Raw genomic sequence first — 27,025 nt, forward strand, 5'->3', positions numbered from 1 at the left:
TCCCAAAATTTTGTTTTGGGTTTTTTTTTTTATTGAAACTATTTGCCAATTTTGGCATTCTAAAAAGATACATTTTGGGGGGAAATTACTATTCACTAAAAAAAAAAAAAAAAAAAAAGCTAGGGAGCAGAGCTATGTGTAAACCTGACTATGCATATACCAGCTCCGCCCAATTGACGGACCACCCAGGATCAGTGGGGCTGAGCAGGACTTTCTCTGACATTTTTCTCAAGGGGGATGCCAGGAGACACTGTGGTGCTGAGCACTAGAGCTGAGAGCAGAAAAACTGTCACTCTTGTGCTCCTCCTGCTAGTGCTGTGGTACTTTAAAGAAGGAGGAAACAGTGTGGGCGCCTGACTCAAATGGAGACGGTGGGGATTGGGGGAAGCGATGCATGATGGGGGCATCCTCAGGGGAAGGAGGGGCAATAGGAGTAAGGATGGGAGAAAAGATGGTGGAGAGCAAGAGTTTGGGGATATAGAAGCATGGGGGGGCATGGGCAGAGTTGGGCAGGAAGTGGGGGAAGGAGACAAGCAAGAGCCAGGGAATGTAGAGAGGATAACAACAGATGGGGAATGGGCAGGAGCCAGAGAGGTGGTAATAGGAGGAGAAGGGGATAGGGACAGACTGGGTTGGGGATAGGACAGCCTTAATTCTAGCATTTGCTAACATTGGCATGTGCTTGACTTTGCAATCTTAACATTCTCTAAACTGTTTATATACATACACAAAAATAACACAAAATGTCCATCTTGCTTTTGCTTTTTCTACATGTCTATATGTAACTTTATATTTGACCTTAAAATTGTACAGTTGGGAAAAAGTGGGGGAAAAGTATTTTTAAAAAATACAAAAAAAAAAATCAATATAGTTGGGGTGAAGGATCACATTCTTTAAAAGTTGGTATGGCTACTAAACAGAATTCTGGGAATCAGCATTCAGATCCATTCACATCCTGACTCTGGTATGCTACAGGTCCATTATGTAAGGTAAGCCTGCTTACACTGTTCCTAATAAATAATAGCTCATTGAGTTTCACCAAGATGCTTCTAAGTGTATACTGCCCCTCTGACCTAACTCAATGCGCTGTCTAGAGAGTATTAGCATTCCAGACCTGCTTCCAAGTTGTTGCACAGACAGTGCTAATGCTAAAGTCCTATAGAATCCCAGAGTGTAAGCCAACCTATTGAATTCAATAGCAGGGACATCATTATTAAGGGCTCACTTCTGACTTCAAGTCAGTCTTGTGTTGGCAGTTGATGCTGAGCCAAACTACCCCACTAGGAACATCAAGGGGCATTCTGAATGCCTCAGCCTTCTGACTGCAGGAAGCTGTGTCCTTTACTACACCCTTTTATGTAGTGCAGCTTTAAAATTCCCTACACTGACAATTCTACTTGGCTTTTATGAGGGTTTAATTATGCTAGCTTTATACACCTCCCCTCCAGTGTACACCACAATAAGTGAGGGAGACAATCTGGGGTTTAAATTATATAGGGTCATTTAAACATTCTAGAGAAAAGATACAATTCTCCTTTAATGCTATAGCTCAAATAAAAGTTTGGACTTGTTGCAGAAATGATTGGGTGAGGTTTTTTAGCCTGTGTTATGCAACAGGCCAGACTAGTTGATCCTAATGGTGTCTCCTGGCCTTAAAATATATATTAATTCAATTATCTGGGTTTTATTCTTTGTTACCCTGCACCCCGTGTAATCAATTACAATAGTGAAAAGTGGTATCAATGACTACACCAGGTATAGGATGATGGAGAATAAGGCTCTTGTAGTTGTAAAACTAATTTCTATAGAAGCCTGTTTCATTGTTGTTGATTACTGGAGCCTAGTTGGTTTCATCCTATTAAATTCTCCCCTTCCCCCATTTTAAAATTTAAATTTACTTTTAAGTACATGAGAATATAATAAAACACTATTTTGTGTTAGTAACTCTTCTCCCTGAAGTCAATGGAACTATGCTGATTTACACCAAATTAAGATCTGGTCCATGGTTTCTATTTGGTTTTACTAGTATTTTATTTATACATGGTAAAATTTGTCTGAATGCAGACAGCTAACACAAGCCCAGTGTTTTGCAACCTAGCTCTGTCCTCTTTTCTGGTGGGACACCACTCTGTTGCACACCTCTCTTTAGGATTCTAAACCCTTGGGTTTGGGTAGTGACTGGTCACTGTTCTTAGCTATAGGTCTCTCAGGCAACCTTTGGACCCAGGAAGGGGGACCCATCTGGCAACCTTAGACCCTGGAACTTGTGCCCCAGCCCTGATGAGTTCCTATTTGGTAATAACTCCCTCAGAGTTCAACCTCACAGTGGGTGTTCTGAGCTTCTAAATTAACCCCTTCAGGGATAATGTGCCAAGAAAGAATGGAACATAGGCTTAGCAAAGAAATTTCTTATTCACAGACACTAACTCCCTGGTGTGCTTTAAGAGTAGAGAGCTTTAAAAACAAAATTCTGAATGTAGTCCAAGTCTGATTTCATCTCACCAAGGATCCCTGGGTTTGGTCAGTATCCTTAGTCTAGGGAAACTTTCCTACCTTCCTTAGCCTGGTCTTCTTTCATATGCCTGAGGACTGGTCCCTTTCAAAGAAAAGTATCCCGCTTTTAAGACACTCTGTCCTCCTTTGGGGCATGTGCTCTAGCTGGGAGAGTTCTGGTCTACCGTCCTCCCATGACTTCTGAATACAGTTAATAGCCCTAGCAGTAGAAAACCCATTGTTCCAATAGAGGAGAGTCATTCAACATTAACTGATCGTGATGGCTATATCATAGCTTCTCAGAGAGTCTTTCTACTATGTAACCAGCCCCTGCAACAAAATGGGTGCAAAGGAATACAATATGAAAGTCACACACCAAAATGAAGGTTACAGTAGAAAGTAGAGACCCTGAAAAGAAACAAGGTTCACTAAACATGGAGTTAACAATTTTACAGACATATCCCTAGTCTGTGACAATATGTACTGTTTAATTCCACCTGTGACGCCTTATGAGTGCTGAAGTGAGAGTTAATGGGTGCATATGTCTTGTTAACCTTCTGCACAAGGGTGAATTCAATCCACAATGCCCTTACATTTTTCTATGTATTCACGGAAAAGTAGAACACATTCTTACATGAGTTTTTCAGATTAATAGTTTAATACAAATCTCAAAATTAAAACAAAGAAGATAGTCACCTAATTGGGAACATGATAAACTATTAAAAAACACACACACTATATCTACTGGAAGTTGGCAAGTACTTGTCACAATCTAGTTTGATTCTGCAGAGTATGGCATGTCCTTTAATGATCATTTCCTTTACTGTGACTTGGACAACATCAGTGATCACAGTTTGAGTGCATTTCATTTGTTCAGCTGTGTAAAGTAAAAATACATCAAATATATTTAAAAATCAATACGATTATATTACAGCAAAAAGTATCTTTGTTGCTTCAACTGTACATGAAACAAGTTCTAAAACAATGTATGAGAATAAAAAAGCCAAATACTTGCAGTGTTCTACTTATCATACACTGTGACAGTGATAAATTCCCTCAGTGATTTTCAGGTGCCCTATTGTTATCTTCAACTGTCTTCTTGCTTGTCAATCTTCTGCTTCCAGATGGTATCAGTCATTCACACAGGCAAAAACCTTGCTTAGAGGGACTTACACTTTGTGCTAGTAATAGGTGTTTTATCTTCTAGTGGATTATTTGACCACTGTTCTTGTGGATTTTTACAAAAGCAGCATGCTCTCTGATTATCTCACAATTTATCTCTTGTTGGAGACTGAGTTACTAGAGGAGGTCGCTATTTCAGAGTTGTCTCTCCCCCTCTGACTTTTAGTACAGGATAAGATTTTGAATAATAAAAGATGTGGACACAGGAAACATTCACAACACAGAAATGTTTGATGCTGAATACTAATAATTCATGAATTACAGTCTTTGTAGGCAAATTTGGCAGTAGACCCATATAAAAAACAAAACAAAACCCTGTATCCAATCTCTGATAGTGTATTACTGTCTATTCCTCAGCAGTTATATGTGGGAGTTAGGGCAGGATTTTTGTGCAGAAAACTAGGTGGTGACAGTCTAATTTATGGTCTACTAGCTATGTTAGTGTTGCTGAGTAAGTGTGTAGTTGACTGATAAGCGCACTGCAGGTACACAGCTATACATGTCTAACAAGCTTTGCAAAAATTTATTTGCACATGCACAAACTGAAAATATGACTGAATTTGGTAAAAATAAAACATTCTATCAATTTACCTTCCTTTTCTGAATTTTGCAAAATACACTGACATCATCAACAAGTTGTTTAGAAAAATTCTGATAGAAAATGGTTTTTTTTTTAAATCTAGACTAGAAGAGGAAGCATAATATAAATAATGTATTGCAGCATAATACAAAGTCTGTTCTGTAAGCTAGCCTCTGGGGTGAGTATGGCAAGGTTGCAGTCTTTAGTCACTAGGGGATTTCAAAGCTGACTCACTGAAGGTAAACTACAAGTGTCTCACAGACCATGATGTCTGTATGCAACCCAGAGAGAAGTGCTAGTTGTAGTCATTCTATTGACAAAGAGTTTTTTATTTTCAGTTATAGTGGAATAATATATTTTCCATCATTACCAGAGGGTGATTCATTCAAGTGTGCTACATAACTGCAGCAGGAAAGGAGGATGATCTATAGTTCCTAAAATGCAAAAGGAGATGGATTTAAGAAGGAAGAGAAAAAGTGACCATTGTGAGTCAGAGCACAGCTATTGCTCCTACCATGATGCCAAAGGACTTTGAAACTTAACTACATTAAAAGCTCAACTCTGCAGCATTTTACTCAGGTGAAGGTTCTAATGTCAGTAGAATGTTTGCCTGTACCTATGTAAGGGCTGATGGATAAGACCGTAACTTATTATGTCAATAATATAAATACATCAAAACAAAACATGCATTTCCAATATGCCCCCTGCCTAGAGACAGTGGCCTGATGTGGCATACTATTTCAGGTCTGTTAGCTACAAAAGCCTACTTGTTTATTTATCTGTTCACCAAGGTATGTTTATGGTCCGTGTCATTGGAATATATCAGTGCCCATGTTTTCACTTTCTAGCAAAGAAAGCAAGAAAGAAACTTCATATATTATGTCAGAACAGAAAGGATGTAAACTATTTCAGAACTACAAATTAAATATTAAGATATCAAGAGAGAATAGTCAACAGTGGACAGTAGTATTAGTGGTAAACAAGCATCAGTGGGGCACTTCCACTTCCCACCTTCTCTTAAACTGTACTTAAGAAACTTTTTTTTTTTTAAATAATGGGTTTGAGGAAGGACAATTACTAACCACATTAATACCCTCTGAAACCACTGACAGTCACTCCTTTTTTTCAGAAGTACTTGAATTTTTAGAAGTGTCAAGTTGTTCAGCTCTGTTTAAAGTTCTCCCACCCATTTTTCTCAGCAACAACAAAAAACAAGCTACAATAACTGACTGAACTATAATTAGGAGGTCAAAAAAGAATTTAAAGAGTAGCTAGCAAAAAACCCACAACTAACAGAAAAAAAAAAAGTACATCAAAAGCAGGAAGGAGTACTCAAGGAAGACAGTGCCCTTGCAGAGAAGCTAAATGAGTTCTTTGCATTGGTCTTCACTGCAGAGAATGTGAGAGATTCCTACACCTGAGCTGTTCTTTCTAGGTTACAGATCTGAGGAACTGTCCCAGATGGAGCTGTCAGTAGAGGAGGTTTTGCAAAAAATTGATAAATTAAACAGTATTAAGTCACCTGGACCCCAAATGGTATTCACTCAAGAGTTCTGAAGGAACTCAGATATGAAATTGCAGAACTGACAACAAAGTGTAACCTTATCACTGAAATCATCTGCTTTACCAAATGACTAGCGGACAGCTAATGTAATGCTGACTTTTTTAAAAAGGCACCAGAAGTGAACCTGGCAATTACTGGCCAGTAAGCCTAACTTCAGTACCAGGCAAATTGATTTGAAACTATAGCAAAGAACAGAATTATCAGAGACAGATGAATGTGATTTGTTGTGGAACACTCAACATGACTTTTGTAAAGGGAAATCATGCCTTAGCAATCTATGTGGACAAAGGAGATCCAGTGGATATACTGTATTTGGACTTTCAGAAAGCCTTTGACAAGATCCCTCAATAAAGGTTCTTAAGCAAAGTAAGCAGCCATGGGATAAGAAGGAGGGTTCTCTCATGGATCAGTAACCGATAAAAAGGCAGGAAACAAAGGGTAGGAATAAATGGTCAGTTTTCACAGTGGAGAGTGATAACTAGTGGTATCCCCCAGGGATCTGTACTGGGGGATACCACTAAATTAGCTGTTACCACTCAAGAAAGATCTTGGTGTCGTTGTGAATATTTCTCTGAAAATACCCACTCAATGTTCAGCATCAGTCAAAAAAGCTAACAGAATGTTAGGAACCATTCGGAAAGGGATAGATAAGACTGAAATCATCATAATGCCACTATATAAAGCTATGGTACATACATATCTTGAATATTGTGTACTCTTCTGATCACCCCATTTCAAAAAAAGATATATTAAAATTGGAAAAGATACAGAGAAGGGCAACAAACATGATTAGAGGTATGGAATAGCTTCCATATGAGAAGAGATTAAAGAGTGGTATCTTCTTGGAAAAGAAATGATTAAGAGGTGATATGATCAAGTTCTATAAAATCATGAATGGTCTGGATGGAGAAAGCAAATAAGGAATAATTGTTTACACCTTCATAACACAAGAACCAGGGGTCATCCAATTAAATTAATAATTGTATTATTAGTTATTATTATTTTATTATTAAAGGAATTACTATTTCAGACAATGCAGAGTCAACTTGTGGAACTCATTACCAGGGGATGTAGTGAAGGCTGAAACTATAACTGGGTTCAAAAATTAGATGAGTTCATGGGGGATAGGTCCATCAATGGCTATTAGCCAAGATGGTCAGGGATGCAACCCCATGTTCTGGGTACTCCCAAGGACTCTGCCAGATGCTAGGACTGGATGCTGGGATGGATCACTCAATTTCCCTGTTCTATTCATTCATTTGAAGCATCTGGAATTGACCACTGTCAGAAGACAAGATACTGAACTAGATGGACCATTAGTTTGACCCGGTATGGACATTCTTATGTACTTTCTCAAACCCTGAATTTCAGTTAAATAGGAAAAGTAGTACACAAAAGTGACAGTGCTAAGTTTTGCATGCTAGCTGATATCCCGTGTGTCTTGCTTTCTTCTGTGTAATGGAGGAAGTGAAAAAAAGTAGGACATGAGCAACAAAATAAATTCCGTAATAAATACCTCCAAAAATGGTTGAGAAAATTAGTAGAGTGTTACACTGGTGAATTCCAGGATTTTTTCCCCAAGAATCCCAAGATTATATATTTGTCACAATAAATTTTAGAAGCAAAGAGCCAAATAAACCACAAATGGTTTAGCATTACAGTAATTTATCCACACATTTGCACTATTATGTTTTAAGGAACTACTATTCTCTTTACACAAGTGTTCATATTTTAAAACCTCCTGACAATATTTAAAATACTGAACTTTATTGTAATTGTCATCAATGTTTTTGTTGTTGGTGTGGTTGTTTTTTAGCAATCTATTTATTTCACTAACTCTTAGGAATAGAGGCCGAATTAATTTGCAGCTACCCAACAGCTGTTTGAGATTTTGTCAGTCTTTCTGATACATTTTAGTGTGCTTTTGGATTATGTTGTTGTGTGCTTAATGCGTGTAATCCATGTCTGTATTAAAAGGATACTTGACCGCATTTGGTGTAAATAGCAGTGCCATCTAGTTGCATGAAGACAACCGGTAAATCAGCTTACAATTAGTGTGCTTCATTTTATCCGAGAGACTAGTACTAATCCATGGTACTAAGGATCAGGATAGCAATGCCTTTAATTAAATGTAGCATCGCAGTAATACCAAATTTATTCCCTGAATTCTGACAGTCAATTAAATGGAAATATGCATAATCCCAGTAGTGTCTGAATTAGTATAGTTGTAATGTATAAAAGAGTGGAAAAAGGCAATTCTAAATAAAAATAATCGGAATGAGTAGATTTTAATTTTTGGTACCTATTGAGCAACTTCCTTAATCTCTTCCAGATGGGTACAAATACATTAACAGCTATTACATGAGAAAATTAAAAATAGAAATCTCTCTTAGGATTTTTGTCACTAGGGTCATTTTAGTCAGTAGTTCAGATCACTGCAGCAATTTATGGTACATGCGGAAGTATGTATACTCTACAGCCCCAATTCTGAGAACCTCCTACCCTTTGCTTAACACAAGAATGGGGTAGACAAAACAATGTTGTGCCTCAGAGGTTCTCCAGATATTCAGCATTTGCAGACCTGGCCTACCTCTGTTGCAAGCCCAGAAACTGCTCTAACTTATTTTCTGGTACCTATGGCCCCATTTGGAATATAGGATGCATAGATTAGCAGGAGTGCACTGCATTCCAGCCACAGCTTCTTCCTCCTTAGGCCACTTCTGTTGCACACTCTCCCCTCAACCCCAACATAACTCTAGACTGGTGGGTGTGATAGGGCTAAGTACAGTAGTACTGCCCTGCAGCTCTATGTAAGTTGGAGATACCCCATCTGGGAAAAAAAAGTGTTTGTGTTTTTTTCCAGAGACTGAAAATAGTCACGCACAAATGACTGGAATTAGAAATACTATAAGGACTAATTGCATGTACACTTATATAAGATGATATTTTATGTACTGTCTATAGACATTAAGGAATATGTGGCTGTATAAACACATCCACACACTTTTCCATTATGCTACATTAGGCCTTGTCTTACAAAATAAGAAGATGTGACATAATATTACTATAAATGGAATTATAGAAATGCTATAGCTTACATTTAATGAGAAAACACAAATTTACAAAATTTGTGTAAATAGAAGAAACTGCTATTAATTTATAATATGCGTTTCTTTCCACAAAAAAGATTAATGATCCATTTCCTTTGGTCTTTTACAAATATCAACAGATAGGATTGTTCCTATAAACGTTCAGCATATTTCTACTTTTTATCATTAGGTCAAATGTACACAGAAAATGTAATCCATTACCTATGAACACAAGAACTGCTATACAAGCCACAGGTATAGCCACTCCAGTATCCTTCCTCTGGCAGTGGCCGATACCAGAGGCTTCAGAGGAAGGTTAAAAAAACCTTGCAGTAGGCAGTTATGGAATAATCTGCCCACAGGGAATGTTTTTTTTAGAAAGTCTTATCAGTTACAGCAGGGGTCGGCAACGTTCGGCACGCAGCTCGCCAGGGTAAGCACCCTAGAGGGCCGGGCCAGTTTATTTACCTGCTGACACGGCAGGTTCAGCCGATCGCGGCCCCCACTCACCGCGGTTCGCCGTCCCGGGCCAATGGGGGCGGCGGGAAGCCGCGGCCAGCACATCCCTCGGCCCGCGCCGCTTCCCGCCGCCCCCATTGGCCCGGGACGGCGAACCGCGGCGAGTGGGGGCCACGATCGGCCAAACCTGCCGCATCAGCAGGTAAATAAACTGGCCCGGCCCGCTAGGGTGCTTACCCTGGCGAGCCGCGTGCCGAATGTTGCCGACCCCTGAGTTACAGGTTTGGTTATACCATGAAGCATAAACAAACTTTTGAACTTGAGCATAGCCACAAGGTAATGTAAAACCAACACCCTGTGTGAGTCATCCAGAGCAAGGATCCAACTTGGGACCTCTTGATGTTAATTAATGAGCCTTTACTGCCTGAGTGCCTGAACTAAGAGATGTATCTGTCAACCAATTGTGCAGCAGGCTCATCTATCTATACCTGGCCTAGCCACCATTAGAGGAGGACAGAGTGCCACATTAAGACAGCATGGCTTACAGTAAGACAACCAAAATTCAAGCTAATAAAGAAATGGATGTTTGCTTGAAATAATGCACAAATACGTAATACAACACTGTAAACCACCATATAACCACACTATGGATTAATCAAAAAGTGTAATTGTGCCCCCAGGTTTATGCTGTCTGCACCTATACTTCCTATAGCTTCACTATAACATTGTCAAGACCCCAAAAGTATCCCTTTTAAAAAGCTGCCAGTCGTGACACTGAATGTAATTCTCCTCTTCACTGCTTTCCTGGGTGTTAAACTGGAACACATCCTCGGTAAAGCCAGCCAGTCTGGAACTAGTCAAAATTCGGAGTTTGAGCACATTAATGTAATATTTTCTGAGCTGGTAAACCAGCTCCCTTCATCATCTGAAGCCTGTTTATCAGAAGGTTTCAGTTGTCTTTTAAAACTGTACTGCAATGCTTGTAGAAATTGCAGTCAATCTATTGGTGAAAACATGGAGCTGGAAATGATACTGGATTATTTACATACCACAAATAAAGTTATGATGGGAGAAAATTAGGTATTTTATTGTTTGTGTTTTATTTCAGGTTGATATGTTTGTAAATATTTTAGTCTGCTAGATGTTGAGGTTTTATGTTACCTTGATTAGCACTAGTAGGAGGAACTCTTATAAAACCATATTCTATCAGAATACATTATTCTGTCAAAACTGAAACATCACAAAAATCACCTCTATTTTGACAAGAATGGTTTTAAAAAAAAGTTTGACAATGTCAAAATGACCCATTTTGACATGTTCTTTAAAAAAAAGTTTTCATTTGGAAATGATTTTGTTTTCCTTTTTTATTTTGTATTATATAAACTAAACATCAGAACATTTTGAAACAAAACATTTTTTAAAAATTCCTTCACAGAAATTGTTTCACTCCATTTTTTTAACAAACCCAAATTTCTAAATCTCAAGATCCTTCGTAAAATGGAGCTTCTGTCCGCCACACAACTGTAGTCTTCTTAGTATGTTGACTTTACAATTAGCCACCATAACATTCAGACTACTTGGGAAAAGGCAGGTGGTCTGAATGTGACAAACAGCAGGATAATCTTTAACACATGGTAGGTTCTTATGTTGGCATTGTGCCTAATACTCTTGAATATCTTACATCTAAAATATACAGTCTTTGTTTATGTTAGGCCTTAATACTTTTAAAGCAACATTGAACAGTTAATGGGGTCCTCTGGATTTAAAGATTTGTTGTTTATTATACCCAGGCTATTTGGGTTTGTCTTAATGATATTCTCCAGCAGATCACCTAATTCCTGACCTGCTGTTAAACACATAAAACCCTTGTCTAGAAAACACCAATTGTGTCTGAGTGAGACATAGTTTTGGCTCAACTGCCCCCACTCTGCTGAGAAAGAAAATGAAAGCAAATTTTCCCCTCAGAACCAGGGAGCATGTAGATGTACTTCTTTGTCCCTTCCTTTTTGACCAAATGGGTGCTCCTGTCTAGTTGAATGATTGAACTGGAATAGAAAAGGGAAGAGATGGGGAAACAGGCACCGGCAGTGCATTGTCCCTTCCACTAACGTTACAGGTGGTTAAATGCTCCACTTGAGAGTTAATCCCGACAGAGGTGGTGCTATGCTCTAAACCCTGGGACTCCTGTTTTTCTATATTTAACATCTTGGCAATTTTTTCCTGATACCACTTATCACATCTTTGTCACTAGCAAAGCCCAGATGAGAGTGTTTTTGTTTGTTCTCAGAGCTTGCTTCACTTCCTGCAAGAAGGAAATGAAGAATGCTGCTCTGCTGACGTGTGGGGAACCATTCATCACAGCACCACCAGGGATATGGTCAGTCAGAATATTAGCTTCTAAGCAAACCTGTTTTTTGAAAGCAAAACCCATCCTCCCTCCCCCTCCTTTCCCTTCTCAGTTAAGAAGTCATATTTAGTACTTTAGAGGAGCAGGAAGTCCAACTTCTTTTAGCCATAAACCTTGCAGGAATGGGGTTAGTGCAGGATAGGCTGAGGAAATTCCAAAAGTGTATGAGTTGTGCTCTGTGCTTTGTTTCAGAACAGGCACACTAAAGCTTTGTCTACGTTACAAAGTTTTGTCATCAAAAGTTATACCGCTTTAATTAAAGCACTTTAATACCACTGCTGCATGTCCACACTAGCTCTTTGTGTCAGCAGAGTGCATCCAACTAACAGCCCTTGCATTGACACAGAGAGCAGTCCACTGTGGTAGCTATTCCACTGTGCAACTGGCCGCAGGGTGTTTTGGAAAGCATTTGCAGTGCCTCATAAGGCAGGTTCAGCATCACATGATGCAGGTTTCTCAATCCCATCATTCCAGGAGCATCCTAGTAGATTGTGAGCCACTTTTTCAACTGAAGTGTTGTGGGGGAGGGAGAGGAGAGTGGTATGTCTGAGGCGGGGGGAGACAGCAGGCTGACCGACCTATCCTGAGGCAGCTGGAGGGGGACATCCCCCTCACATCAGCCCCCCCGGCTCTGCTCAGCACAGCAGTCATCTCCCAAAGCAGCCCGCTCTGCCTTCATGCCTATGGTTCAGTGATTCCCTCCAAGTTCTCCCACAGCCTCCTTACCTGCCTGAAAGAACATCCTGAGCAGCTCTGTGAGCTCTCTGTTCTGAGGAATGTCAAAGTAGCAAAGTGAGCACCACCCAGCTCCCTGCAGCAGCAGTCTCCCTGCCACTGTGTTCCTAATGCAGGGCAGAACAGGAGCATTCCATGCTAATGGTTTGCTCTTTGTTCCCCAAATGGAGCAGCTTGCTCAGCTGTCAGATACATCCCAGAGCTTTGAAAGGGGAGGGGCACATGCCTGCATGGCAGCAGAGCTCAAAACAGTTAGCAGAGCTGTCACGGCAGGCATTGTGGGATATTGGTGGAAGCCAATTATGTAGACAAAACAAACAGCAGTGTCTATCTACACTGATGCTTTGTCGCTTTAACTTTGCTGCAAAAAGCTTTATTCGTCTCGTTGAGGTGGTTTTGTTTTGTCGGCAAAAGAGCAGAGTTTTGCCACCACAAGTAGCGGTGTAGTGTGTGTACCTCCCCTGGTTTTCGGCAAAAAACAGTTTTTGACAACAAAATGTTGTATTGTAGACAAGGCCTAAAAGCCACTGCTGGAACTTGACTTCTTAATATCCTGGTTGGCTGCAAAGAACTGCCTTCTTTCTTAGCTAGAGTGACTCTTAGCAAACACCCCTGCTGCCTTCATATTACTAATTGTAATTTAGTTATAGTATTTTCAGGGAAATGACTAATAATTCCTTACAAAGTGCCAACATATAATACTGAAAAGAAGTGAAAATTCAGTGCAGATGTAATTTCCACTGATTGTTTGTACTCAGATAAAATTTACTTCTGAAGGCTCTGTGATAGGGAAACAGAGTTCAGGGTCTTCTAGAATGAAGTCCTGCAATTGCTAAACTCACTTTTTAAAGGGTTCCAATGAGCAATTCTATTGCTTAGTCATATATGAGAGTGGCAGAAAGAGGTCACCTTGCATGTGCCATGATCCTGAAGGTCTCAAACCTGGGTCTCCTGGGTTATAGCAGACTATCACCTCCCTACTCTCACCTACCAGCTTCTACTAGCTGAGCAGGAGAGACCGTGAAACCTGAAGTTATATCAGGAACCACTTCCTGGACCTGACTGGAGGAACATTGTGAAGTCTGATTGGTCAGGGCCGCCTATCTAAACCCAAAGTGAAGCATGGGAAGTTGTCTGTACAACTGGGCTCTACATTGGGCCCTACCTTCTTGCCTGACTCCTGAACCCTAGTTCCTACTTTCGTGATCTGTTCCTGAGCCTTTCCCTGGACTCTAAATCTGGCTCTGACCCTTGGCTTGACTTCCGGCTCTGACTCCTGCTCCAATCACAAGACCTGGCTGCCTACACCTCAGCTCCGACAGAGAGAGAATCACATTTCTCCTTAAAGAATGAATACATATTTACTAGACAGTATTATGGTGTTATTAGTATAGCTTGCATTCTGTGCACCTTCTGTGAGATGCAGTTTTCCTTCGGGTATGTTAAAACTGAAGTCAAGGAGAATGTTTGTTGCCACTACTGTGGCACCCCATTAATGATGTGACATCTGTTTTCCCTGTCATACAGGTTTTGTGCAGCTCCTTAATGGAGTTACTCATGTGGGTCCAGACTCTGCTCTAACTGAAATCAATAGCAAAACTCCCATTGCCTTCAAAGGTGCAGGACTGGACCATTGTATCAGTGCAAATGAGAAGATAACTCATACTCTATACACTCAAATGTGCCTAAACACTGAAATCAAATCCATAAATGTGAATTTCTAGCCATGTATAGGTTTGTCTCACAACTAGTCTACACAAAATATGTTCACTTTATTCTTACGCAGTCCTCCCTGCAGGCCCCCATCAGATTGTTGACCTAGCTGTTGTATCTTGATTTTAGGAAGGGATTTTCAAAGAATCCTAAGGGAGTTAAGTTAGCTGTCCAATGCTCATTGACATTCAGTCAGATATGAGTTCTTAATAACTCTTTTAGACTACTTTGAAAAAAAAATCTCAGCCTTAAGCTCTTTCAGGTACATAACTAGCTTTTACTCTGTGTTTGTTTGGTTCCAACACAATTGTCAAGGTTCCAGGGTGCCATTGTAATACAAACAATAAACAATGTGTTTTAGTGTGAGATATAGAATGAATTTATTTTAATTTTCTAACTCATTTAGAACTAACCCTACAGGTCTGGGATTCTGGGTATGAGGAAAGGGAAAGTGGTTAAAGGGTTAGCCTCAGGAGAGTCAGATTCAATTTGGTGCTTCACTCCAGACTTCCAGTGTGACCTTGGACAAATTGTTTAGTCCCTTTGTGCCTCGGTTCCCCCATCTATAAAATGGGAATACTAGCACTTGCCTATCTCACAGTGCGTTGTGAGAAGAAATACATTTAAAAGATTGAGGCACTCAGCTATTATGGTGAAGGGGGTGCTCCACTAACCTCTAGGATAGCACCTTCTCCTAGTCACTCTGCGGAATAGCACACAAGGTTGACGCATGATTGCATGTCATCTCTCTCACTTCACAAGCTGCTTGCCACCTCTTCATAGTTCAACCCTCTTACAAGGTTACTATCTGTGTTTTCCCCTTCTAGGGCAGCCCTTTAAAGTCTTTCCCCAGAAATCTTAGGCAGTCTCCCCATTCACTGCCACATGGTGCCACTCCCTCAATGGCTGGCAGGGGAACCATGGGTCCACCCACTATTCCAGGTTCCAGCTCAGGGACCCTGTAGTCAGCAGCCAAGATTTGTTCCCTTCTAGACCTTACTGCCTTTCCCCAAACCCTTTCCTTACTATCTAGTATGCTACACTTTCTGGGGTTGCCAGCCTCCCAACTCTCTCCTCTCACAAAGTACCTGTCTCTACATCTGCCAAACCCTCCTCTCAAGGAGTGAATACAGACTTTCCCAGCAGCACCACTGTGTGTGCTTTCCTATCTTTATAAATCCAGCCAAGTTGGTTCCTCCTCAGCTGTGCTCCCTCACTCAGCCAGGGGATTATTTTGCTACCTGATTCCCCTCAGCTGTGGCTTGTTGGGTTAACAAGCCTCATTATCAATCTGCATTAACCCTTTCAGGGCAAGTGTGAGGTGAACACCCCATCACAGGGCCATATAAGTACCTAGTTAAGCTGGAAAGAAGGTAGGGTATGGGGAGGAATGTGCAACTCAGCTGTGATGCCAAGGGGATACATATCATCCTTCCACTGGCCTGCACAGATTTGGCAAAAATATAATACAGTCCAACACTGCCTCATTTTTTCTATAAGGCCTCCCCTTCCTAGGAATACTAGAGGCAGTTGCAGCCAGGGAGGACCCTGTTAGTTTTGCTAAATGGAGCCCTAGTGTCAGGGACATGTGGATAGCCCAAGCCTGGGGTATCCCTGGAGATCTTTCAAGTTTGCAGACTGGCCCTGTGGCCCTTTTTGTGGGAGCAACTCCCAACACCTCCCTCTGAAAAAATAGGGAAATAACTCTGCAAAGAGATGGACCTGTGGTCTTTCTGTAGGAAGTACAGGATGGTGTGGACCATGTTTTCCAGCAAACCAGAGATATTAACCCAGAAGATTCATATACATCTAAAAAATGAGTCATTCTTTTCTACAATGCATTATTCCTTTATGTATTTTCTCTGGAAGCAAGCACTTAATATAGTAAAATTAAACATATATCCATATTAAAATTATGATTCAGCATATCAGTAATGGGTTTACACTAGGTCTCTCAATGATGGAGCTTCTCATAACCTATCAAGGCTTAAAGTACTGTAGTGTAGTTTACACAAGGCCATCTAAACTCCAGTATTTTTTGTTCGATTCAAAATGTTTATTTCTTCTTATACCAAATACCTGCTGTACCAAAAGATGTTTTCAAATGAAACAGTTGTCAGGTGAAGAGGGGGGTAGATAAGGACACAACTGCATATCTGTTTGTAGAGGATCTCTGGGTTTAAATAGTCCACTGAGATAACAATTCAATTCAACTATAACTAGTGAGGGGGGAAATCTGCTCCTTACTTAGATCAATTTAAGCATTAATGGAGCAATAATTTCCAGCATTCCAAATAGGCAGCACCTTTTCTACTATTTTTTTGAGTATTTCTCTCACTTTTAAATACAGAAACTTCCCATTTTGAGAGATTGAACCATCCTGTTTTATAAGCTTTGATAAATGAGAACATTAGAGACACCCAAGAGCCTAATGAAATTCCACACCTTGGTTTGGATGCCATCAAATATGCTACAGATTGTTTATTTCCCAGAGTGTGATAACTTGGAGAAAAATCTCATCTTTGATAATGGTGCTAAACAAGCATAACTTCATTGATATTTAATAGATAACATACTTAAAACAACCCTGTTGGAGTATTATTTTTTTTTACCCAACAGCTGTTCAGTTTAAAAAGACAGAAGTACAAAACTGTATTGTATACTTGAATTACACATCTAGTTTAAAGGATAAGAATCCCAGTAGCAGATGGTATTCCAGGCTGTCTAACATAGCAAAAAAAAAAAAAAAAAAGGCAGGCCAATTGTCTGCCTTGATACTATAAATCAACAGATTGGTTACTGCTGAACACAAGAATTAATACGTTAAAATCTGTGGGTTATTCTGGATAAATGAAAGAAGACAAATTCCCATTGTATACCAGGTATCATGATATAACTAGGATCTGTTCTCTTTAAAAAGAGTAAAGAGAGACATCTTTATTTATTTTTCTTTGTAAAGGATATTCATTAAGTGTGTTTAGTGACATGAAGCTGATTTTTTTGGGAAATGATACTCTATGGGCTTAGCGTCTACACTCTGTTGAACCAGAAGTCAGATAGGGTAGAGTGATAGGAGTAAAGGTAGCCTGATTCACAGCAACATGGTCCTGTAGCAAGTTAGAGCTGCACAGGAGTGACCTAAACTTATGTCACAGGCATAAGGTGTCTCAGAGACCTGAGACAACTGGAGAATCTGGCCTAGGTCTGTTTCACTCCAGTAGGTCTCGTCCCAACCCTGTCTCAACCAAGGCTCTGCCTCAGAATGTCTAAAAAACTGAATTCTCTAATGGCTAAGTAAAAAAAGATATTTTTCAGGGGATAACCACATGAGCTGACACAGACAAAATCCTGTCTTACAACCTGAAGCCAGAGTAGTACTAGGACCCAGGGTTTACTCTATACTCTCTATACACAGGTTTTTGGCAACTCAGTTGCCCACCTACCACTTCACACACAGCCCTTATCTCCATGCTGCTGTGGAGAAACTCGATGGAACAGGACTTCTTAGCACAAACACAGAACAGAGCCGGGCAAGGGAGGACCTCCCACTTCTCTTCCAACTTGAGTAAGCAGCATCCCCACACTGTCTCTTGGATAGTGCAAGGAGATCCCTCTCTGCTGTTTCATCTCTTTTTAACTACCGGTATCGGTTCTGTAAATGACTCTCTTACAGCCTCTCCCCTTTTCATTACAGTAGTGGTGGTGGAGAGGCAGGATTTCAGTTCAAGGAAGTGTACCTTTTTTGGATACTGAAGGATTTTTTTTTAAGTATCATGCAGTAGATCATGAGAAAGGCTATCATTTCTATTAATGGATGTCAATGTAAATCAGTGCACTAAGACACTACAGAGATATAAGTTCCCTAAAGAGATATGGCCAGGACTTGTTCTACATGTCACCTATTTCTATCTTTGCTATTAGATATGAGTTGAGGTTGATTATTTGTTACTATTTGAGTAGAATCAAAATATATTTTTAATGAGTGCAGGGAAGAACAGGTAAACAAAGGGTGTGTTTGAATTAACTAATGGGTTGGAGTTTTTCCTGGGGAAAAAAAATCAGAAAATAAAAGGACTTAGGGAGCAGAAGGCAGAGTGCACTATAACACACCTTTGCGTCATGGGCTTCTTTCTGGAAAACAGCTGCTTTGAATTCATTCATCAAGGGGATAATGATCCAACACATTATTTTCCCCTTCTGAACTGGAAAGTGTATTTAAACAAGAAAGAGATGTCTAGACAACTAATTAGGATAAGTGCCCCAAAAGAGCCCTGAACTTAGCTTCAGAGAACAAATATCTGATTTACATAAAGGACACTGTTAATCTTTAAACAATATTTTAAAATACAATGATTTCACTGTCTTACTTAGTTCAAGGTTGTCACACTCATTCTTGGTTGCATTTTTTTGTGTAATCTGGAGCCTGAGACTAGAAAATCAGGGACACACAATCTTGGATCTATACTGATGGATCACATACTGATGAGAATGAAATGGTTCCACAAAGATTAAAGATAGCAATGTGTGTGGCTCCTACACAATAAATAAGGTCCTGATCCAGGAAATCACTTAAGCATATGCTTGATTCCTGACTGTCTCCACCCCACAGCTGATGGTTTTTTGTTTTTTTTGTTTTGCACAACCTACATTTTTGGCCCAAACACAGTAGTTGACAGTATCCATTTAACTATTGGCCAGATATTACTCTCACAGTTAAGAAGGGTCTGTAATATGAGCTAGAGAACATATCCTGATATATAGCAATATTTGAGCAGAAAGGTTTGGAAAATGAAATACATAGACAGAAGGCCTGATGGATGAGACATGGGGTTCCTTTGGGAAAATAAGACTGACAGTTTATCACCTTGTTCGATTTCAGACTATTCAGTTTGTTTTTATAATATTATTTACAGTGATGTAATGTGAATATTTTCAAAGAAAAGTGGTTTGCACTTAGACTACATTTCCTCAAAATGGATCTGAATATAAGAACAGCTATGTTATTATATGTTACTTAATTAATTATGTTCTTTGTTCTTGGGAGGAAAGAGGTCTGCTTGAGTAGAGTGTAGAATTTGATCCCATTGTCTGTAGAAGATTTTATTCTTTATTTCCTTGAAATCATGTACAATTCTTCATTAGTTCTGACCCTTTCTAAACAGTTCTCAAAATTATTTTAATCAGTTTTCTCTTAAATCATTCAAGGATCACTTACAAAATTACTCATATGGTGGATTATGACACTGGAAGCATCTGCAATAATTCAGTGACATGTAAAAAAGGTATTTCCCAGTAGTGACAGCCACATATGCTTACTCTTATTACTATTATGATTATGTATTATTTGTACTACTACTAAAGATTAAGTAGGTGTCTATTAGCTATCTATTGATCTATGCATATCTTAGCATTCTCAGTTTTCAATCTTCTGTACAGTATGTATGCAAAGATTGTTGTTGACTGTTTTTCAAAATGGGTTTTTCTTGAGGAATATGGACTTAATCTGTTTTGGTTGTCTTCCTTTATGTAACAGAGAACTGTAGAAGACGCAGGGTCAGTGTAATGGACAAACTTAGGGCTTTTTATATCATAAAGCAAAAGATATATGCTCTGCTCAGAGGTGTATTGGAATAGATTTTCAAAGGGTCATTGCTGATCTCCTGCAGCTTTGGGACTGCAGAATCTGATGTTTGGGAAACTTACCAAATGTGTAAGATCAGTAGAAGATCCAAAAATATGCATCTGTTTTTCTCCACTAATATACAGAATGTAGCATATGTGCAGCACTTATCACATGTTCTTGCTAACAGAATCCAGTTCAGTCTATGGATCTGCTCATTTATATTCATAAGCATCTGTACAGCATTATGTAACAGTGTATAGATTTAGCCAGGAGCACATTATATCTGCTCCCAATGACCTGCACTGATTGTTGTGTTCTCTGGGAGCAGGCTGGCTTATAAAACCCAGAATGACCGAGGACTAGTCTATTTCAGAGACTACATTTCTCCCTGCTGTGGTAGAGACAGAGATGCAATTAGCTAAAGTGTTAGAATTAAAACTCCCTGCTTTATCAGACAAAAAGCTGCTGAAAAGGCATACCCCAATTCTTTGTGAAGGGTTCTCAACTCGGTAATAATCCCCACTTCTAGCCCTCCCCTGAAGTAGCCCAGTTCTGTTGATCTTTATGGCATGCTTTATGCTTTATGGCATGCTGCATCTATTTTGTCAACTGTAGATCAAATATAATCAATATTAAAATAATTTAATTGGCCATATTTTAAAGGTATGTAGATACCTCGCTTTTATTGATTCTAATGGGAGTTAGGTATCTAAATACCTTTAGAAATCTAGCCCTTAATCCTGATTAGCAAAGATTGTAATTTAAAAATCTTCACAGCTCATAATTTAGGTCCTGATCCTGCAAATCCTTACTCACATGCTTAATTTTATACATGTGTGTAATCCTACCTAGTTCATAAAGCTTACCAGGTGCTTAAATGTTCACAGTTATACTCCCATTCCCCATTCTCCTTCTCCTGACCAATATTTTTTCCAAAATTATCTTTGAAATCCAAACCCACAATACCTATGTTGCAAGACTAAGGTTCCAATCCTGTGAAGGATTAAACACATGCTTATATTTAACTTAAATTACACTTTTCACATGCTTAAAATTAAGCACATGCATACATTTTTTTCAGAATGAGGATTTTATATTAGTCTCAGATACTGGGACTTGTGCTCCTAAATCCCTTAGGTGCTTTTGAAAATCTCCTGCATAGCTACACTGACATTTCTCAGGAAAAAAAGGTTTTCTCCATTGCTCAATATTGCAAACCCCCAAAAGTTATTAAAAAAAAAAGAGTCATATTCCCCAAAATCATGAGATATACCCAAGCATAATGAGATTTTTAAAAAAGGTTACATCATGTTTTATTTGATCTATCTTGATTTTTCAATTCCTTCCAGTGTGTGACCTAGCTCTTTGTCACACACACCAATCCCAACTTATTTTGCTTCTCAAAAATCCATGCCCACATCTTGTGACAAAAAGATATTTTAATGTGCATATAGTTATACACATTCATATGAAGCATTACCTGGTTACCAATGGCTTCCAACTTCTTCCCCCCCCAAAAAATCCTAGTTAATTCTGTGCACCCTCCAAACCCATATCAATTATGCCCCCCCAACATCATATCAACTCTGCTTGCTAAGGGACCCTGTGTAGTTTGCATTAGTAACAAATGATCCTCAAAACAAAACAAAAATTACAGAGCCTCTGATTTTTTTGAGATAAAAACCTAGAGGTTCAGCTGCGTATTCAAAATTTATCAGAATTATTTGAACCTCCTGAGAGTACAAAAGGAGGTTGGAAACCAGAAGAAAACAATTTTTCTTTTAGAATTTCTGGTTTTAGTCCTACAATAAGCAGGAAGTACAGCAGAAAAGAATATGAAATAGCAAGTATAATAGGGGTAAAGATATGCTAACTTCCCAGTGAAATTTGTAAGCACACATTAAACTGACTTTGCACATAGGTTATGCAGCAGAATGCACTTACATTGATTAATTAGGATGCTATAAAAATGGAAATGCATTTGAAGACCTCAGGCATGATAGAGAACAGACTTACCAAATATTAAACCTCAATTCACTATGCCTGAGTTCACACCTCACAGCCATGTGATACCATTCAGAGTTGGGTCTATTAATTTCATTATTGCAGCAGTTTCCATGGGCCCGGCACAGCAGACATGTTATTAGTATATGAATCCAGAAACCTCAGAAGACTGCATGCAGGTGCAACATGCAGGCTTGGCCTATTCAAGACAGTCAAGATCAGAATGAAAGAGTGAAAACAGAGAAATACAGTTTTGAACTAAGAAATTTCAGAGCTATTAAAGGGCTAGATTAACATGTTTAAATGACCAGCATTTAATTAATTGCCCTATTCTTCTTTGTGTGCTGGTGCTACATATTTATTACTCTAGGGCTGTAGTAACCCACTTTCAAAGATCCAGAGTTTCCAGAATGGGTTTATCCAAATGAGATCAAGTCCTTCTAGTACAAGGAAGCGTAGACTGTTGTGATAATAGGAGAAATGACAGCAGACAAAAAGCTATGTTAAGATGGAGTTAAGGTTGACTGTATGTATCAGTAACCGAATGGTAAAACAAAACAAAACAAAACAAAACAAAAACACATGGTAAAACCCAACAATCACAAATCCAGTTAATTCAGAATTAAAATTGCACTTAAAAGAAATCCAAACATGTTAAGGTAAGAATTGTACAGTTAAGATACTGAACAACCTCAAATCTGCCCTGCAATAATAGTGTATGTTTAGAAATAATTTGAATTATTTTTACTGTATTACACATTTCCTTCTCTATCTTTTAATAAGTAGATTTAATACATTGTTTTGAAGACCAGACATATAAGGCATTCTAATGTTTTACGAGATCACCTCTACACTATCAAAGAGTCCCTAAACACACTAAATATGTCTCTAAAAGAATCAGTACAACCCTTGGATGTATGAACTGGGGAATACTGGGTAGGAATAAGAAGGCGGTAGTACTAATATATATGGCATTACTGGAATGCTATGTCCAGTTCTGGTGTCCTTGTTTCAAAAAGGATATTGAAAAAAACTGAAAGAGGTTCAGAGCTTCAAGAATGATTTGAGGTCTGAAAAAAATCTGCTTTACCGTGAGACTAAAGAAATTTAATCTATTTAATTTGTTCAAGAGAAGATTAAAGGAGACTGGATCACTGTCTATCAGTTCCTGCACAGGGAGAAGTTCCAATAGTAGGAAGCTCTTTAATCTTTTAATTCAGGCAAAAATAAAGTAAAAATTTTCAACAGTAGGGTAATTAGCCATTGGAACAACTTACCTAGGAAGGGGGTGGATTCTTTAGCACTTGAAGTCCTTAAATCAAGATTGAGTGTCTTTCTAAATGATATGCTGTAGCTCAGCCAGAAGTTATAGGCTTAATACAGAAATCATTCTGTGATATTCTATGGGCTGTTTTACACAGGAAGTCCTTACTAGCTTTAAAATCTATGGGGGGGGGGGGGGGGGAAGAATCCTTGAATACTATTCTACTCCACCTTTATTAGGATACCTCTGGTTAAGCAACAATTTTTTTTTTTTGGTCCCTGGTTGGTTTCTTATGCTACTGCAATGGTTTCACTGTATTCTGTTGCAAGTTTTAAAAATTCCTTATATTTGTTTCAAAAGGGATCATCCGATACAATAGTTAGTGGATGTACTTGTGTAGTTGCATTGACTTTGATGGTGCTAATTATGGGCCAGTATGCACCTTATTCATGTCGAGGAATGTTTAACTATGCAAGTCATCCCATTTAAATCAATGCTATGATTCATATAGTAAGGTACTACTCAGTGTGAGTAGGAGCCACAGAATAAGACTCTATATGAATAAGACAATCATGTGTCCCCCTAATTTCCATACTTATCCAAAGCATTCAATTTAAAAAAAAATGATTCAGCTTTGAAATTTAAATGCAAAGGACTATCTTCAAAACCCTTACATTCTGAAGTTTGAAAGACACATAAAAGTTTGTATTTACAATGTTGTTTGCTATCACTTTGTTACTAAAGAGGCACTCTATTTGTATAATTAATCAGTCGAAATATCCCCAAGGATTTTTTTTTTCCAGAAAGATATCTTTTGTTGTTCACCAGTAATGAAAACATTTCATCAAGGCTTTCTGGCATGATTGATAGTCTTTGTTGAATTTTGTTGAAGGTTTTTTTGTCTAAGCAGTGCCGTGAGCTCTTTATTCACTTTCATGGGATCTGGAACACTGCTTTAATTCTTTACTAGTAACAGGTGTTTCCTCTATAGGAAACCATTAGCTCCACATTTTTAAACAATGCAGATCTGATTTTGATTTCAGACTTGAAAGTTTATGCTTTTGTATTTTTTTTAAAAGCTAGATAACACATTAAATAATTTACAAGTACATTTAAAATGCTAAGAAAGACAATTATTCAAACATTAAAGGATGGATTCAGAAACAATTCTTCACCATTTATTTAGTGTTTCTAAAGGTGTTCTTGAAAAGGTGATGAGATTGCTCTAAATAATTTGCATGTTTTTAATTATCTATTTAATATTCCTTTTTAGTACAGGTGGCAAGGTTTTTTGATATATTCCTAATGGAAGGCTCAGACTGAAGGGAAACTCAGGGCAAAGAAACTTTTCTTGTTAAAATAAAGTTATCACTGTAATAAATATGATGAGGGAACTGAATGAAACAGTTCCCTTATTAAATAGCTACTCTTTGAACCATGACCCAGGGGGCACAGAAGCAAAAGATAAACATGAAAGAAAGAAGAGTTAGAATTGAAGAGAAATTATTTGTCTGTCTGCCATACAATAGGCACCATTTTAAAAACAACAGAGTCTGATTAACACTGGTTCCAGTACTGCAGTAGTATCTTCCTATTCCAAATATAGGAAGTTAACTACTACAGTTATTGCAGGTATTTGGGACAGTGAATGCTGAGTTTGTAAATATGTTCACTATAAGTTAAGTGCTATAGGGAGGGTTATCAAAATTGAAAGCTAAAAACAAGAGTGTTCAGATTCAGAGGGTTTGATTGACTGAAAAGAGCCTCACATTATTATATATATGTAAGGGGACTGTTGCCCCCTTACTAACATTCAGTGGGGGTGTTTTGGTTGGCTAGCTCCCAGCACTAAAAGGGGAAGGGTCGATGGCAAATCAGGAGCCTGAGACTGACAGTCCCCAGGAACAATGGGGAGAGGCCAATGCTCCAGATCAGCCTGATTGACAGGCTAATCAGAGGGTCAGGAGGCCAGGGAGGGCCCGTCCTCCGTGTGAGCTGGAATTGCCTGGGTCAGACTGAGTGGGGCGGAGCTAAGGAGAAAGCAGGGGCCCAAGCTGAGCTGGAGAGCAGAACCGTGCCAGATCCAGAGGGGCCAGAGGCGCAGCCACAGAGCCAGAGACACAGCCCAGGGAGAGCAGATCCTGTGCTAGGAGCAGAGCCGCAGCCACAGAGCCAGAGACACAGCCCAGGGAGAGCAGATCCTGTGCTGGGAGCAGAGCTGCAGCCACAGAGCCAGAGACGCAGCCCAGGGAGAGCAGATCCTGTGCTGGGAGCAGAGCTGCAGCCACAGAGCCAGAGACACAGCCCAGGGAGAGCAGATCCTGTGCTAGGAGCAGAGCTGCAGCCACAGAGCCAGAGACACAGCCCAGGGAGAGCAGATCCTGTGCTGGGAGAAGAGACGCAGCCACAGAGCCAGAGACGCAGCCCAGGGAGAGCAGATCCTGTGCTGGGAGCAGAGACGCAGCCACAGAGCCAGAGACACAGCCCAGGGAGAGCAGATCCTGTGCTGGGAGCAGAGTTGCAGCCACAGAGCCAGGTGTGATGAGCAAGTGGGGCCAGCCAAGGGGGGACCTTGGGCAAAGGGCCCAGCACAGAAAGACACCCCCAGACAAGGGCCCTTGCAGGCCAGACCGGGAGGGGGACCTTAACCTGACGGGGGGCTGACGCTGGGAAGAAGGGTCCCACCACTCAAAGCCCGGAGGTGTGTGGCCACCACCATTGCAAGTGTCCAACCCGCGGCATACCTGCAGCACAGCCAGGGCCTGAAACGGAAATCTGGGACCTACAAGGAACAGACTGCGAAGTGCCCTGATGTCCAGAGACACTGTTTGTGATGTTCCCTGCCACAAAGCAGGGTGATGTGTTTTCCTTTAACCTTTCCCATTTTTCCTTATTCTTTTCTTTAGATTAATTGTTAATTAAACAACTTGTATTTGTTTTAAATTGTATGGAATAATCAGTGGGTCAGGGAGGTGCCCAGTGCAGAGAGAGTACCCCGGAGTGGGGACACCCTAGCCCCTGTCCTTGGTGACCACAGCAGGGTTGGGGGTTGAGCCCCCCAGGAATCCTGGGCCCAGCCTTGTTGGGGTTACGAGGACTATGCCAGACAGGAGAGTGGAAGGGGAGCCCTCAAGGGCAGGGAGGCCTCTGGGTAAAGGGAGTGGGAGCGAGGACTCAGATCCTTTCGCTAGCCCACTTCACCGGGGTAGTGCAGAAGCCAGGAAAGTTCCCCACAATAACGGGACCATTCCCCCGCTTACATATAGTAATTGGGGGCTAATAAGTAGGAAAGTTATATAGCTTTCTTTTGTATATACCACGGCAGGCCACATATGACAACATCAGATTGACCTCTTTGGGAGATGTAGAGAAATGAAAGTATCCATCCAGATTCATGGCATGTAGCAGTTATGATTCTGATTTGGAATGGAGAAAATTCCTAACCCCAGCTGTGGGACTTCCTTCTTTTATCTATGTTTGTCTGGGGAGTCTTTTGCCACATGTATTTACTCTAGCCACATAGTGTTTTAGGATTTTTCTCTGACTGACTCTCATAGGTCAGTTAGAGAAGAGCTCATCTCCTGATGAAAACAGGAAAGGAGGCACTGACATACTGAGTGCATGTGCTGATGTTATTCCCAGTAGTCTGATTATCATATATGGTGTGTATGGAAAGAAGTCTAGTGAGAAGAGGGCACACTTGTGAAGCCACATTATCCGTATTATGCAAGTATTGCTGAGACAACATCACAAGGAATTTAATCAGTGTGACAAGAGAATGTCAAATTTTCATTCCATCTACTGTAGCTAAACTTAAAGGTAGAGACTAGACACATGAAAAGAGTAGATAGAAAAGAGCAGACCTCTGAGACCTAAACCTTGTGGGACTCTATGAGGGGTGGGGGGGATCTT

Source organism: Emys orbicularis, chromosome 5 (assembly GCF_028017835.1).
Source record: "Emys orbicularis isolate rEmyOrb1 chromosome 5, rEmyOrb1.hap1, whole genome shotgun sequence".
In the NCBI taxonomy this organism is placed as follows: Eukaryota; Metazoa; Chordata; order Testudines; family Emydidae; genus Emys; species Emys orbicularis.